Raw genomic sequence first — 17871 nt, forward strand, 5'->3', positions numbered from 1 at the left:
TTATTTTTAGGTCTAGGAACTAAGTAACAAACATCATTTTTAACAAATTGATTGAGCTCTTCTTGCATCACAACTATCCAGTTTTCGTCAGTAAGAGCTTCTTTTAAGTTAGTCAATTCTATCTGAGATGTAAAGCACATGTAATTACACATATCTTTCAGTTGCTTACGAGTGCGCACACTAGTGAGAAGGTTTTTAAGAATATGATTAGTTGGATGGTCTTTAACAATCCTTAGTTCAGAGTTATTTTGACTTCATGAAGTATCTGGTTTATCAATTAAAAGTACTTCATCATTATCTGAACTTGAGACAGGTGTATTTAAGTGATCATTAATAACCACATTAATTGACTCTTAAATTACACCAGTCCTCTTATTAAGAACCCGATACGCTCGACTATTCAGATCATACCCTAAAAATATCCCTTCATCACTTTTGGTGTCAAACTTACTTAGATTTTCTCGGTCACATAAAATGCAGCATTTGTTATAAAAAACTCGAAAGTATTTGACAGTAGGCTTTTTATCAAACCACATTTCATAAGTTATTTTTCCATTTGATTTTCTAGTATAAACATGGTTAATTATATAACAAGCAGTATTTATGGCTTCTGCCCAAAGATTTTTAGGGAGCTTCATACTATTTAACATTACGCTTGTCATTCCTTAAAGCACTCTATTTTTTCTTTCTATGATACCATTTTGTTGTGGTGTTTTGGATGTAGAGAATTCATGTGATATTCTCTGATCACTGCAAAACCTCTCAAAACTGCTATTCTCAAATTCTGATCCATGATCACTACGGATCTTATAGACTTGAGATCCTTTTTCTGTTTGGATACGTCTAAGTACCCTTTTTTACTTCATCAAGAGTTTATGATTTGTCCCTTAAGAAGACTACCCACGTATATCTGGTAAAGTCAACAACAATTACCAGTATATACTTCTTATCACCTCGACCCTCCATTCTAGTTGGTCCAATAAGATCCATGCGGAGAAGTTCGAGCTGTTTATATGTGGTATTGGAGTTCACTTTTTTATAAGTACTCCTAGTTTGTTTGCCAATCCAGCATTCGCCACATATCTTATTAATTTTCTGTATTTTGGGTAAGCCTCTTACCAACTCTCTTTTGCTCAATCGATACAAGTTGTGGTAGTGTACATGTCCAAGGCGTTTATGCTATAACTCGGTCTCATCGGTATGGACCATGTAGTATGATAGATTAGATGAGCTAGAATCACTTACAATATGGCAATTTTCAGAAGTTCTATGACCAGTTAATATTACAGAACCATTTTCATTTAGAATTTCACATCTTTGGTTAGTAAATTTTATACTATAATTATTATTACATATTTGAGAGATGCACAACAAGTTATGTTTTAACCCTTCTACATATAAAATATTCTCAAATAAAGGGAGGTTAAAGAGTTGAACCGTACCTTGGCCAATAATTCTACAGTTGCTACCATCACTAAATGTGACTGAACCATCAGTCATATCTTTAAGATTGGTGAACAGACCTTTATCGCCTGTCATGTGTCTAGAGCAACCACTGTCTAAGTACCACTTTGAATAGCTTGAAGCTTTAAAAGCAGTGTGGGCAACCAAGCAAGTGACCTTAGGAACCCATTTCATTACAGACTTGGGTTTAAGAGTATAATTGGTCTTCTTGTGTTTGTAGTTGTTATAAGACAGACCCACTGAGTTAGATTTTAAGAGCTCCTTAAGTAAATCAACAATTTTATCAGCTCAAGGATTATGATTCTGATTTTTATAGTTGATATGGTTGCTTTTAGGTTTTAAGGTTTGAAAAGTCTTAACATTTTTAGAACAGTTTTGATTCAGACTTTTCCCTTTGGAGTTTGAAGACTCCCCTTTCACAAATTTAGGTGGAGTATTCTTATTTTTAGGAGGAATACTTTTGTCATAGTCCAATCCAGATCGGTTGCCATATTTTCTGGATCCAAATAAGAGTTTTTCTAACTTAGGATCACCTTGGGCATACCTCCATGTGTCTTTTAAACTCAAAAGTGAAGAGACTTCAAGTTTTAGTTTTTCATTTTCGGATTTTAAGTTTTCAACTTGGGAGGTTTTGAAATCTAAGTCACACTCAGTTTTTTCAAAACAGTCTGAAATATGAGATTTTTCTAAAATAAGATTATCAAAATTTTCTCTAAGTTTTAAAAACTTTTCTTTTTAAAGTTTTAGTTTTACAGCAATTTTACAATTTTCCTTGTATAGGGCATTATAAGCATCTTGAAGATCTTCTTCATTTTCATGATCACTATTCAGATTTTCTGCACTAGTTGAATCATCATGATTTGAAAAAGTGAACTTGGATAGATTCATAAGGGCTGTGACTTCATTAACCGACTCGGTTTCAGAATCTTCTGACTCAGAAGAGACTTCAGAGCTGGAAGATTCTTCCCAAGTAGCCAACATTCCTTTCCTTTTAGGTTTATCCTTTTTAGGACATTTGTTTGCTAAATGCTCATATTCATGGCAGTTGTAACATTGACTATCTTTTAAAGATTTCTAGTTTTTAGATTTAGATCTTTTCTTTTCAGTAAGTTTTTTTAAATCAACCCTCTTTTTACTTTTGAAAATCTTATAAAACTTTTTACCTAAAAGGGTCATATCATCTTTAAAATTTTATAAATTAGAATTATTACTATTTTCTTGAGAAATACATTTAGAACATTTAAGGGAGATCGATTTACCTTTAGGAGCTTTAAAAGCTAACTCATAAGTCTATAATGAGCCAACTAATTCTTCTACCCTCATATTATCCATATCACGAAGTTCATGGATCGCAGTCACCTTTGAATTGAACCGTTCAAGTAGTGAGCATAGTATCTTTGCACAGACTTTATTTTCTGGGATTCTATCACCGAGACCCCACATAGAGTTAACAATATCATTTAATCTTGTATAGAAGTCTATGAAAGTTTCACTTTCTTCCATACGTATTTCCTCAAATCTAGTTGTGAGGATTTGGACTTTACATTTCTTGGCAATTGTTGTTCCCTCGTGTGTCATTTCTAAAATATCCCAGGCTTACTTTGTAGTATCTTGGGATATAATTTTCTTGAATTCATCTGGTGATAGTGCACAAGTAATAGCATTTAGAGCATATGCATTGGCACTACTCTCACTTTTTTGAAGAGTTGTTTAAGAAAAATAAGGTGTGACTTTTATAGATTTGGATCTGTCGATAGCAATTACTTCAATGGTAGGAGGGGTCCAATTAGTCACTGTGGCTTACCACATGCTCTCATCCATGTATTTTAAGAAAATTCTCATCCTGGCTTTCCAATAGGTATAATTGGAGCCATCAAATGGTGGAGGCCTAGTGACTGAAAGGCTATCAAAATTTGACATCTCAAATAGCTCAAATCGATTGGCTTAGGAAATAAATCTAAAAGAAATAATAATTAAAGTGAGCTATTAGGCTCTGATACCACTTAAAAAGGCTGAGCTAAAAGTCCTATAGGGGGGGCGGTTGAATAGGACTATGTCAAATTAAAAAATTAACAGCGAAATTTAAACAAATAAATAAAGATAGCACATAAACAATTCCACAAAGCTGAAATGAATAACAACCTTAAATGCACAAGTATTGAGAGGTTGATACAGAAAGGACAACCTTATACCAAAAACCAAAGGTTTATGGCAGGACAACTTGATTCCTAGAACGGTCTGTGTATCAAAAACTTAAACTAATACAGAGGAATAAAGAAATAAATAGCAAAGGAAATAACCAAGCTATTACAACATTCCCACACTTGCATAAAAGAAATTACAACATTCTCCACGAATGCATAAAGGGAAATTACAACATCCACAAAATGAAATATTCAATTAATCACCACAAGACCAGAAGTTATAGTGGTTTGTTTGTGTGTATACCAACTGTTTAGAAAAACAGCCACACAACTACTCCACTCCTAATATCCTCACGCAGTGGATACTAGAATTCACTATGAAATAGGTTTTTCGAGGTTCACCTAAAACCCTCACAATCGTGTCTTTTAAGTGGGCTTACACAATTCAAAAAACCCCACACTCTGAGTTTTCTAGATCACCTCAGATAAACCAAAATAGAGATTTTCCTGGCACAATCTTAAAAACCAAAACAGAAAAGTAAATAAACTTATCTGGATATTCTCCTTTGATGCAGTCCGGTAGAACCAAATCAGAGTAAAAGTTCAACGTAGAAGTTCAATGTCCACACTCAGTTATGAAATGGTTATAGGTTTTAAATTGATTTTAAATTAAATCATGTTGGGCTAGCTCAATTTGATTTTGATTCTAAGAAATGGGAATACTTCAATCCCTCTTTCAAATATGATTGGAATGCAGAATACAAAATCAAATACAAAAAACCTAATTAAAGAGAATATAAAATAAGAACTAAATAGCTTAAGAATATCACTAACTTATCTCTCAGAGTGGCATATTGATTTTACTTGAATTGAATATCAAACTCTAAAATTCGTACTCTATTTATAAGTGCAGAAATCATACTCTCGACTGGTCCGGAGGTCGGCACGACTGGTTGAAGGACCAACAATCTTTTGAAATTTTGGGCATAATAAGATAAGGCCGTTCCACGACTGGTCGAATGGCCTGCTCAACCGGTCGAGTGGCCTCCACGACCGGTAGAGTCCTGTCTACGACTGGTCATGTGGGACTCATTTTAGTTGTTGGACTTTGAGTCGAGCCTACAGGATTGGTCGAGCACTGTTCACACGACCGATCGAGCAGTCTCCACGACTGGTCGAGGCTTTAACAAAAAATCTCGAAAATAAGTAACAACCTTAAGACTAGTCGAGGATTTATTGGATTGGTCAAGCCAGTGCTAGGACTAGTTGAAAATAGTTTAAGACTAGTCGAGAAATAGTCAATGTACTTATAAAGTGACCCAATTTAAATTATGTAATCAAAATGACCTATTCTAGGTCAATCTAGGGTCATTCATACCTTATACATGATGTATCAACATTGATGCTTCTTTTTCTTCAGTTGATAGTGATTCTTTAAAGTTCACGAAGCTTGCGATCTTGAAGCTTGAACTTGAGTCTTTTGAAGCTTGAATATGACTAACATTGAAGCTTGACCTTGAGGTTCAAAGTAAAGAACTTTGTCTTGACTTGGACGAAGCTTTGAAAACTTGAACTATTGAAGCATGAGAGATTGAATTCACACTTGGTGTTGTACTTGAACATGAACATGTAATCTTGCATTTGAAGTTCTTGACGTAAAGACCTTTGATCTTGTACATGAGATGCAATGTCTTTAATTTGTAGATGATCTATACATGACACAGATGCCAAGAGGTTTTGACACTACAAAATTTGACAATAATAGGAGTTAGAAAACATAGCACTTACAGTCTATCACAAGGGACTTCTATCCAAACCAGTCCCATACCTAATTTGGATAGTTAGACTCAATGTGGTAAACTCCTGATCTCATGTTAATTGTGTGCCCCAACTAAAATCCTGGCCATTACGAAGGTACACGTAACAAATAGTTGCGCACCACTAGCCCAAGTGGATAGTGAATGAATAAATAAATGAGTATGCAACTCCTATTCAATAAGTCCACATGTCAATACTGTTCATCTCTAAGATCATCATTGGGGTCTAGTATACTCTATACCAGCTTGTCGCCTCATCAAGCACACAACTGGATAAGTGGAAGAGACCTCACTATCCGATTGGCCATTAGTTAGTCAATATCTACCCGACACGTCGATAGCGGACCCATTCACTTGCTGGTCAAACTCAGCCTAGCTATTCCTACTCCCTCAGGCAGGTAAGGCCACACTCCTCTCAACTGACCACAATACAGTGGGAGATGCGGCCTACTAGTATACAGCCCTTATGCGCTCATATGTATCCACTCGATCTTGACGTGGGGCGTCCTCTGGTACCAATAGGGTTTAGGGATTTTTTTCTAGGGCCATCTATGGCGGCTTGATGCTAGTAACAGATTTTTGATGTCCCATCTAGCTATCCACGATATGCCTGTGGAGGCTACCACCCTGATGTCACTAGGGCATACAGTAATCACAACACTTAATGTAAGATGCATGAGTCATACTCTCCAGTCATGCATCAATCCCGCGCATACTGTGCGCTCATGTGAGACGATCTCCGCTTATCAGGGAGTCTCATAACAATCTACCCCGTGACATATGTAATGATCAACTACATCTCATAACAAACATGCAGATGATGCGTATGGGCATGTATCATGATGCTATGCTGTCACATACTCAAAATTGGTATCAATAACCGGCACCGACAATTGGCTTCGAAAATGTGGACGTTTAACCAACATTACCCCCAAGGAGTGGCCTTTATAGGGCCAAACATGTAGTGGGCTCATGGCCTCACACAAGAGTCTAATATACAATACCATGGGCCTCACTCAATAGCTTAATACACCTCAAGATAGGCCTCTCTCATGGGCCTAATATACATCACAATGGGCCTCATCATATAGACCTCATATTCATCACAATAGGCCTTAAACATGAGCTGAATACACATCACAATTGGCCTCAAATACAAGCCACATATACATCACATTGGGCCTCGACAATCAAAATCGGCCTCATCATTCGGCCTTGAAAATCAAAATCGGCCTCAACAATCAGCCTCGATAATCGGAACCGGCCTTAACAATAGGAATCAGCCTCAACAATCGGAATCAGCTGCAACAATCAGCCTCGACAAACGAAATCAGCTTCGACAATCGGAATCAGCCTCAATAATCAGAATCGGCCTCGACAATCGGAATCGGCTTCAACAATCGGAATCAGCCTCGATAATCAGAATCAGCCTCAGCAATCAGAATCAGCCTCGATTATCGAAATCAGCCTCGACAACTGGAATCGGCCTCGACAATCAGAATCAGCCTCGACAATCAGCCTTGATAATCAGAATCGGCCTCGACAATCGGAATTGACCTCGACAATCAAAATCAGCCTCGACAGTCGGCCTCAACAATCAGAATCGGCCTCAACAATCAGAATCGGCCTTGACAATTAAAATTATCCTCGACAATCGGCCTCGACAATTAGCCTTGACAATCAGAATCGGCCTCGATACTCGGAATCAGCCTCAACAATTAGCATTAACCACGATAATCAGAATTGGCATCAATAATCAGAATCGGCCTCGACAATCAGAATTGGCCTTAACAATTTGCCTCGACAATCGGAATCGGTAAGAATGGGCCTAACAAGGCCTAAGAGGAGGTCATAATGTGGGCATTCAACCATCATTACCCAACAATGTAGATATTTAACCAACATTACTCCTAAAGAGTGGCCCAACTAGAGCCAAATGTATCGTGGGCCCATGGCCTCATCATACGAGTAGAAAATACATCACAACGATCCTCAATGCATGGCTCAAAAATTATATCACAATGAGTCGCTCATACCGGCCTAATATACATCACAATGGGCTACGGCCCATGGGACCCGAATACATCACAATGGGCTATGACCCATGGGCCTCAATATACATCATGATGGGCCGTAACCCGTGGGCCTCAATATACATCAAGTGAGCCACGTATCTGGGCCTCGAATACATTAAATGGGCCACGCGACATGGGCCTAACTCACGTCACAATGGGCCACACGATAAGGTCCTAATACACATCATGATGGGCCTCCTGTACACCAAGTCGGGCCTCATCATATGGGCCTCATATATGCCAAGTGGGCCGCATTGACGGGCCGCACCAATGGGCCTCATACACATCAAGTGGCTCCATCAATAGGCCGCACTAGTGGGCCTCATGGACGGGCTACAAATTCATTGGGATCTGCCTCATGGATGGGCCATAAATACATTGAGGTAGGCCTTCAAGATGGCCACAAATACATTAAGGTGGGCCTCATCACATGGGCCGCCCCAAAAATTATTTCAATAGTTGTAGGTGTAATATGTGAATCACTGTACACTATTATTCCATGGGGTATATAGCTCACGAATGACGATCAACACTGTTCAAACATTGTCCAGGTAACTCAGTACCATCCAAACATTTCCCATGCAAATCAGCACTGTCCAAACATTGAATAGCACCGTCCAAACTCTGTCCAGCACCATCCAATACAATATGGACGGTGTGAATGAAATAAATACATCAGGGTGGGTCCCGCCCGCTGACAAGGAAAGACAGATGGGCGTGTGAATATACAACACGTCATAAAAGTGGGCCCTGCCCGTCAAGAATATAGATGGACGCCGTGGCTGTGAAGTACATCAAAGTAGGTCCCACCGTCAAATGGATGGTGAGAATATAACGCATACATCATGGTGGGCCACACCTGTCCAATAAACGAAATGGACAGCGTGACTGAAAATACATAGCATCAAGGTGTGCTCCACGGCAGACAGACGATGTGGAATACATTACATAATCAAGGTGGGTCCCACTTGCCCACACATGTCACACACATGGGGTGGGCCCACTCCATCAAACAGATGGACAGTATGAATAAAACACATACCCCAGGTGGAGTTCCACTGTCCTTTGCTGGTGGACGGTGTGGATATACTTCCCATACATCATGGTGGTTGGTGGGAGATATTCTAGCTAGTCCACTTCTGATCTAGGTGGGTCCCATGTGGGGCCCACCACATGCATACATATAATTATATATAATATCATATTATAAAAAAATGCAATGTCCAGAGGGTGAGAACGCCTAGGACAGACGGTTTGGATTTAAGCCATACATCAAGGTGGCTACTCAAAGCTCATGCCCGTCCCTGCAAATAGGATGGACGGTTCGGATGGAAATCATCCATCATGGAGGTCCACGTGCTACACTCAGCATGTCCCTAGGTGGCCCCACATCCCCTTTTAAAATAAAAGGACGGTGTGGATAGAACTCATCAGAGGTGGGGTCCCACGCAGTACCTATCTAACTAAGTCCAGCATCGTCCAGTACTATCTGGACAGTGTGGATTAATACATACATTCAAGGTAGTCCTCACAACACCGTCCAGATGGACGATGCATATAAAACATGCATCATGGTTGGGACCCACATGGATATGGCCCACCCGTTTGGGCATCAACTGCTATTGAGTGCTGTTGGACGGTCTGGATGACCCAAATATTAGGGTGGGCCCATGATCAGGTAAAACAGATGGACCTTTGGATGAAGCACATACATCAGCGAGACCCATAGAGTGGCGACGTCAATACAACAACTATATAGCTGGTGTGCGGCAGCCCAGCCAACCCACTTCCCACTGTTCAATCCCTGGATGGTGAGGATTCACATGCTGATATAAGGTGGGCCCCACACACTGCTATGGTGGGGTCCACGTCCAAATAGATGGACAGTATGATGAAACACATAAATCAAGTGGGCCACACAATCATTAAAAAAGGAGGGGAGAGAGAGAGAGAGAAATCGTTATGGGAGGGACCCCGCCACTATGGGTCCCTCTAAATATAATGCATACATCAAGTGGGTCCCATTACAAGTGGGCCCTAAATAAAAACCGAGATGATGAACACCCACCTTAAGATCCCTTCTTCCTTCTTCCATCAATGCATTCTATAGCTCTAAAGAATGTGATCAAATGGCTGAGATGATGCTTGGATGGTGGAGATGTGAGGTAGGAAGGTGGGCCACATTAAGCTCTCATGGAGGTTGGACAATTGCTTGCTTGAGAGAAATGAGAGAGATGAGAGATGTGACTGATGGGTGAGTGAGTGATGGGAGTACTTATGTAAGAGAGATAGTTGACTTTGGGGATGGGTAGTTGTACTTAGGGATGGGTGTGAGTGATGGCAGTGATGTGTACTTAATTGATATGATTGATGGGATTGATGTGATGGATTCTCTTGGGATTGTAAATGCACGGCGTTTTTCTCGAACTGAACGCGTGCCCACATCTCCTGGCCCGGGTATCGCTTCAGTGTACGAGATGTGACATCGGAACAGCGGCGACGGCGCTGTCGCTAGTGTATAAGTGTAGCATCCTGGAAAATTTTATGCAAGGACCCAAGCACCACCTCAATTAGGTTTCTCTTAGGACTTAAGCCTTTAGAAGTTAAATGTGAATTAACTAGCGCTAAACTCGATTGCCTGTGAAATTAGTACCAATCACTTTAAATTTGATCTGCAAGACCTAAAACCCGTAGAATCGTTAGCGCTATGTTACCCTGAAATCTAGGATTCAGCGCTAAATCCAGTTGCTCTCGGGAGTACTTGAAAACTTTGTATCAGACCTGGGCCGCACGTCAAAAGTCCGATAGTAATGATTTTAGACAATTATGATCACCTTGTTGGGCTTGACAATCACCTCAAAAATCAAGTCCAGATGATGTCCTGAGATGATTTACTTGAGTCCAGAGTAAGGAGTGTGAGAAAGGTGAAATTATTTAAAAATTAAATATGAATTTAAAAAATCTGAGTCGTGTCGCTTGCACACTGATTTTAAGCATTCTGACCCTTAGAATCTGACCCAAATTTACCCTCGGATCAGGGAAGATGGCTCATACATGTCAAAGTTCCTGTGGACCTGATCGAGTTTCGGTGACCGTTGAATTGAAATTGGTCCTCCATAAGCGATCTAGAGACCCGATCGGACTGAAAACTTAAGTTGCTTAAGATCCAATATTAGTAAGCTTAAGTCCGACCGCACGTGAAAAAGGGACCACCAGAAGTGCTCCGTTGGACCGAAATGGACCCGATTTGGTTATAACCTAAGTATACCTTGGCTCTGGGGCTATTTCCATCAATATTAGGCCTATATAAAGGCCTTAAACCCTCACTCTCAAATTCCATACGAATTTTCTAAACCCTAGCTAAGAGAGAGAGAGGGAAAGAGAGAAGTTGGTGAATCATCTTGAGATTCTTCCCAGTTACTCTGCGTACCTAATCCATCACATCTGAATCATTATTCCGGTGATTCTAAATTCATTCTTGGGTAAGTCAATCAAACCCTAACCTGTTTTGGAGCTTAGAATAGTCTAAGTGTTGATGTAGCTAATCTAATTCATGCCTTAGGTTATCTAGTCGCCGTTGACGAAGACTTATCATCTGAATCAGATCTGTTGCGCACTTTCTGGTTTAAGGTGCGGACTATATTCATAAAGGTTAAAGTTTTCAAGGCTTTCAATGTCGGTTAATGGTTTATTATTGTTGTGGGTGAAATTTCACATGCCAAATGCGATGTTTGTATTGCGTTTCTGATATATATGAACTATTTTGAGATTTGTATATTCCATGTAGATGTAGAAAGTATCGTATACGTATGCAATATGAGCATGTGGTTGCCATGATTAATTGTCGCATGTTTGTGTTAGTTGTATGTGTAACAACTCCTTGGCAAGAGGAATTGCCCTAATGTGAGCTATCACCAACATACGTCATGTATGTTGGAATATGTAGCCTAAGTGTTTGTAGAAATGTCTGAATGAATAAGTGTGTTATATATTGTACTTTTATGGGCGTTAAGAAGAGATTCTCAACTATCTTAATGATGTGTATGATTTCCTTCATGCAATCTATTTTCTTTGTCTGTTTAAGTTAGACGTTACTTACGTGTGAATTCGTGTTAAGTTGATATTCAACAAATGCTCACATGCTGTATGATTAGAATTGTTGATCCATTACTGTTCTGAATTGCTGGTATAAATATTTGTTATACTTGAATGTGTTTGGGACTATGAAATAGTCTAGGGAATGGGTAACAAACCATGAGTTCATGGCCGAGGTTGTTTTCACCACGTAGGACGTGTTTGACCCGAGTCGTATTAGGGTTGTCGGCAGTGGTTTGGGCACACGGAGTGTTTGCGCACTTCATGTCGTTCAACTCAACGTGTGCTTATGCTAGTCGAGCTCATCAAGTAACCTGATTTTCTCGGTGGATGTTCACCATGTATGGACGCTATTGTTTGAATCTAGGGTACCAAACTTACTAGTGCAATTCCGTTAACTATGGTACCTCGATCGGCTAAGACTCATGAGCCGAGCATGGTCGTATGGGACACCTGGTCGAGCTGTCGGCCTACACTGGGGTGATGAGCCTCCCCGTAGTGACCAGTGAGCAATTCAGATTCGTGAGATGATTATGATGGTATGGGACACTATATTCGTGCTATCGGCCTACATTGATTGGTGACGAGCCCTTTGTAGTGACCTCGAGCATACCTTGATACTGCATTGAGGCGACGTGCCTTAAGGTAGTAACTAAGGTATGATAGGCATGCATTGATTGGTGATGAGCCCTTTTGGAGCGACTTAGAACCACAATATCGTATGAGATTGTCTAGGACTGACGACCCTAGAATGGATTACCGTTTAGGAATTGATATAAGGAAGGTACCTTAGCTTCCCAATCCTGTTGTATGGAAAAAGACTATTAACAACTTGGTAATCATGTTCATGCATCGCATTGCATGTGCCTTGGCGTTGTGGAGCACTACGGGAGTTTGTCATGCGTACCATAAGATGAAGACGCTGAGGGAGTGCAGACGAGAGCATGCATCATTTCTACATAGATCCTTGCATTAACAAGAGCAATTAGAACATGTTTGATTGTATTGCCTTATCATTACTACTTGATTGAATTGATAATATGTTAACTTTTACTGTATAGTTCCACTGAGTTGATCACTCACTCTCAAATTCTGGGATGGTGTTTCAACACCAACCAGACTCTGTCTTAGATGCAGATGATGATGCAACTCCCGAGGCAGAGTAGGAGTATGAGGATGACGATGACGCATTTTCCTTTATGCAATTCTCAGGTGGGTTCATGTGAGTCGTGTCTTGAGCTACGGGAATTCTGGGTTTATTTTGTAATGGGTGATCTCATTTTGATACTTATATTTTGAAATAAACACTTGTAATTATGACCTGGCAGAGCATACTATCTCAGAGACTTATATATATGTGTGTGTGTGTGTGTGTGTGTGTTTCTTCAGTCTTTCGCTTGTAGATTTCACCTATCCCTGGATTATGTTTGTAGTTTAGCTTAATCTACTCCATGTTTTATGCACTCATATAGACAACATACATTCATCATTTCATATGTTGCATAAGTGATGTTTCTGAAACTCGGGAGCTGAGTTATGCTCGACCCCCGAATTTTAGGGCGTTACAACAAGTCTCGTGTTGAGCCGATTTTGGAATACAGGATATGACTCAGGGTCACGTGCAAACGCTGATAACAGATCGTAGGTCATCGAAATTTGACTGGGAGGACCACGGAAGCCTATGGAATAGTACGAGCTAGGATACAGGTCTCACAGCTCTCCCCTCCTAATAAAAATTTCATCCTCAAAATTTACTATTACGCAAGATAAATCAAGGGAAGAAAAAACTTTGACTTATACATATACTAATCAATGTCATACAAGGCATAATCAATTTATAAACAAATAGTGCTCTCTAGTCTGAACCTCGTGCCCTCAGGATACCTCATCAATTCCATGATGACCCCACTGATCCTCGAATTTTGGATCAGAAATAATCAAAACCGGAATACTATGGAGCCTCATAATCTCGACGGTAGAGAGATATATCAGAAAATTTCTAAGTTATTTGAACCTGGGAATCTAATCATTCTAAGTTCTCAACAATTATACAGTGAAGGGTAATTTTCAACAAATATGAGATGTTATCCTCAGGCATTCCCAAGTTATGCTATGATACCAACTTCTGTCACGCCCCAAACTCGAAAACTGGGCTCATAAAATTCATGATTACCAAATCCGGTGTCGACAGCCTCCGTAGTACTCCATTCTCGACTCCCAACATCCATACGCTAGATTCCAATCCTGGGATCCTACAAGGAGGATTTTTCATTGTACTTTTATTTCATAACAAGCATAACCACAAGTTTACCCAAATCACAAAGGTAACATCATCATCACATATCCATTAATGTAAACATTTGAAAACAATGCTGAAAGGGAAAATACATGTATCGAAAACAAAACTCCAGAAGACCGCTGTATGCACCAAGCTCAATGCTATTGCAACCCAACATCACCTGCACACATCTATAATGCATAAGCTTATAGAAAGCTTAGTGGGTGGTGTAAGTGTGTGCACAAGGTAAATGTCAAGTATTCAATACAATGCCATAATCATATAATATCGCAAATACTGTTAAGATCATGAATCATACAATATCAGAGTACGTAATACAGATCAACTATATAAATGAGGAGTCATAAAGAGCCAAATATCAGATGACGGGGATGTAATATAATATGCGGTGCGAATGGAATGATCATGCTGGAGTGTGAAGTCAGGATGACAGTATGTAGTATCGCAGGCTATGGGGTCCATCACAAGGGACTTCTAATCTAACTAGTCCCATACCTAATTTGGATAGTGAGACTTAATGTGGTAAACTCCTAATCTCAGGTTAGTTGCGCGCCCCAGCCAAAATCATGGACATTGTGAAGGTACACATAATAAATAGTTACACACCATCAGCCCAAGTGGATATTGAATGAATGAATGAATGGGTATGCAAGTCCTACTCAATAAGTCCATATATCAGTACTGTTCATCTCTGGGATCATCACCGGGGTCTAGTACACTCTACACCAGCTTGCCACCCCATCAAGTGTACAACTGGGTAAGTGGAAGAGAGCTCACTATCTGCCTGGCCAGTAGTTAGCCAATATCTACCCGGAACGTCGATAGCGGACCCATTCATGAGCTAGTCAAACTCGGCCTAGCTATGCTTACTGACTTAGGTAGGTAAGGCCACACCCCCTCCCAACTGACCACGACATAATGGGAGACATGGCCTACTGGTATATGGCCCCCATACGCTCATATTATCCACTCAGTCTCGACATTGGGGCGTCCTTTCGTACCAAGAGGGTTTAGGGATTTTCACCCAGGGCCATCTATGGTAGCTCGATCCACGATATGCCTGTGTAGGCTACAACCCTGATGTCGCTAGGGTGTACAATAATCACAACACATAATGCAACATGCATGAGTCATACAATCTAGTCATGCATCAATCCCGCACATATCGTGCGCTCATGTGAGATGATCTCCACCTATTAGGGATTCTCATAACAATCCGCCCAATGACATATGCAATAGTCAACCACATCTTATAACAAACATGCAGATGATGCAGATGTATCATAATAATATGTTGTCCCATACTCATAATCGGTATCAATAACCAGCACCGACAATTGGCCTTGATAATCGGCATCAACAATCGGCCTTGACAATGTGGACATTTAACCAGCATTGCCCCCAAGGAGTGGCCTTTATAGGGCCAAACATGTGGTGGGCTCATTGCCTCACGCAAGGGCCTAATATACAACACCATGGGCCTCACTCAAGAGCTTAATACACCTCACGATGGGCCTCTCTCAGGGGCTTAATATACATCACAATGGGCCTCATCACATAGACCTCATATTCATAACATTAGGCCTTAAACACGGGCTGAATACATATCACAATGGGCCTCAAATACGGGCTGCATATTGTTGAGGGTCAAATATTGTATGCTAAACTTTAGTTATTGCCTGGATTTACGAGCATGATACTGTTTAATGCCTTACTTTAATCGTGTTTTTGATGCAAGGTGTATTTAGGAGCTTGGACTGGAAAAGGGTACTAAAAGAATGGATTTAGTGCTCCAAAATCACCAAGGCAAGGAATAGACCCTAGGGGACTAGGATCGACAGATTTACATACCAGAGACCTGAGAAAATCGAGAAACTGAAGTTCAAGTGGCCCGAAATTGGTCCAGAATGCAAGATCACAGGGTTCAAACCATCCGTTCGACTTAAAACTTCATATATGGCCTGAGGGCCATAAATTAACTGTAAAAATCAAATTTGAACCGTTAGATCCTTGTGAAAGTAACCCAATGGACAGATCATCCCATAAAATGCTAATTTGGGGCCGCCTGGTATATGAAAATGCTCCAATTTTGTTCTCAACCCCTTAAATTATATGGAAAATAGGATGGACGGAGTGGATTCAGCGAAACATCATAGTGGACTTCACAAGTACACTACGCGTGCATAACGTGCACGTGCACAGGTCGTGCACCACTACGCCTAACGTCGGTCAGCACACGCTGACTGACCAGTTTCTTAAAACCCAAAAAAAGCCACAGCGGATGGACGTCCGTCAGTCGGTTTCACGCAGTGGGGCCCACACTTCATCCAGATCAGCCATCTGGACCATTAATATTGTACAGGGGGGGTATTAACCTCACCTAGGTGTCCTTCCTCCACCATGAAAGTAGACGTATGAAGATCTCAGCTGCACGTAAGATGAACGGTAGCACAGAAGATCGTATGGGCCACACCGATTTTATTTCAAAAACATTCCTTCCCGAATGGTTTTTTGAGAGCATTCCAATTAACAGAATGGATCCCTCATCTGATACAATCACTGGCCCATGAGTTTCACAGCGTCATACGTACAATGCTCTGTTACGAAACAGAACTGCATACGAACATGGGTGGGCCACCATTGTTGATCAGTTGGAAGATCCAAACCATCCATCATGTTGCTCGTCCAAAAATGCCCCGGGGTATGCTGTTCTTTTTGATAGAATTAAGGAAAATACCGTTTTCTTGGACTGTTTTCTTGACTGCGTAACAAAGCTTACGCAGGGAGTGCGTAAGACTTTCACACTGACTTCATGCGCCTGCTGCGTAAAACTTCTGCATGGAGTGCGAAAACTCTCCACCGACCTTGTTGACGTTTATAAAAGGGAGAGAGAAAAGGAACCAGGGATCATCATCCACGTCTGGGAAGCTGGGCATCAGATTCAAGGAGTTGCTGTGGACGTCAGTAAAAGGGAGAGAGAAAGGGAGAAATTTAGAGCTTTTCTTTGGTTTCAGTTAATGTTTATTTTCATATGATATTTGAGAGATCTAGTCCTATCATGTTGGGCTAAACCTCTTAGCTAGGGCTAAGAGGAGAAGCTTATAGGAGATGGGAGACTCTATTTTATGCCTTTAATTTAATTTATGAACTGAATTTGATATTAGTTTGATTATTAGGGGAATGTTTTTAGTTTTTAATGGTCTGTTGTGACTAAAATTATAATGGGTCTGCGATAGCTTGAGTATGTTCCTTTCCTTTTTATGTTTATGACGTTAGGAAGCCCTATTGTTCACCATCGTCTCCTGGGCATGGTCGGATGACGGTACCCTTCCTAACCTTCATATATTGTTGATTAGTTAGTAATTAGTTTAATTCTGTTGTTTACTTTGTCTCATAGGCATGGTTTGGTGATGGAATCCATTCTAATTCATATACCTTTTATCTCTTAAAAACTATATCAAAGGAAGTTCAGTCTTGATTTTCATGAAGATGGGACTCTAAGTTCAGTTGAGTTCTTGAAACAGGCATAAGATCTCCCTGATCTCTACAAGTGGATCTTCTAAATCCCTAGTTTCCTACCTCTAAATTTCTTAAGTTTTACATTAATACTTCACCATTATTCCTCAAATTATAATCAATTTAGATTTCATCTTAGTCTAGTTCTAATTCTACCTAGTTTCAGATAACGTACAGGTTTCAGTCCCTTGGGATTCGACCTCGGTCTCACCAAGTTTATTACTACATCACAACCCTATACTTGGAGAGTGAATAAGTTTTTGGTGCCGTTGCCGGGGATTGACGGTTACATTTTTTCTGAAATTAACTAGTTTTAGGATTAGTTTAAAATTAGGATTTTTCTAACTTTAAGTTTAGATTTTATTTTTTTTTCTAGAAACTAACCTGTTTTCCTATTTTGTAAGATCCTGACATAAACTTCTAAATTGGTAATCCATTTTTAATTCCTCTACTTTTTCTAT

This window comes from Magnolia sinica, chromosome 7 (genome assembly GCF_029962835.1).
Source record: "Magnolia sinica isolate HGM2019 chromosome 7, MsV1, whole genome shotgun sequence".
In the NCBI taxonomy this organism is placed as follows: Eukaryota; Viridiplantae; Streptophyta; class Magnoliopsida; order Magnoliales; family Magnoliaceae; genus Magnolia; species Magnolia sinica.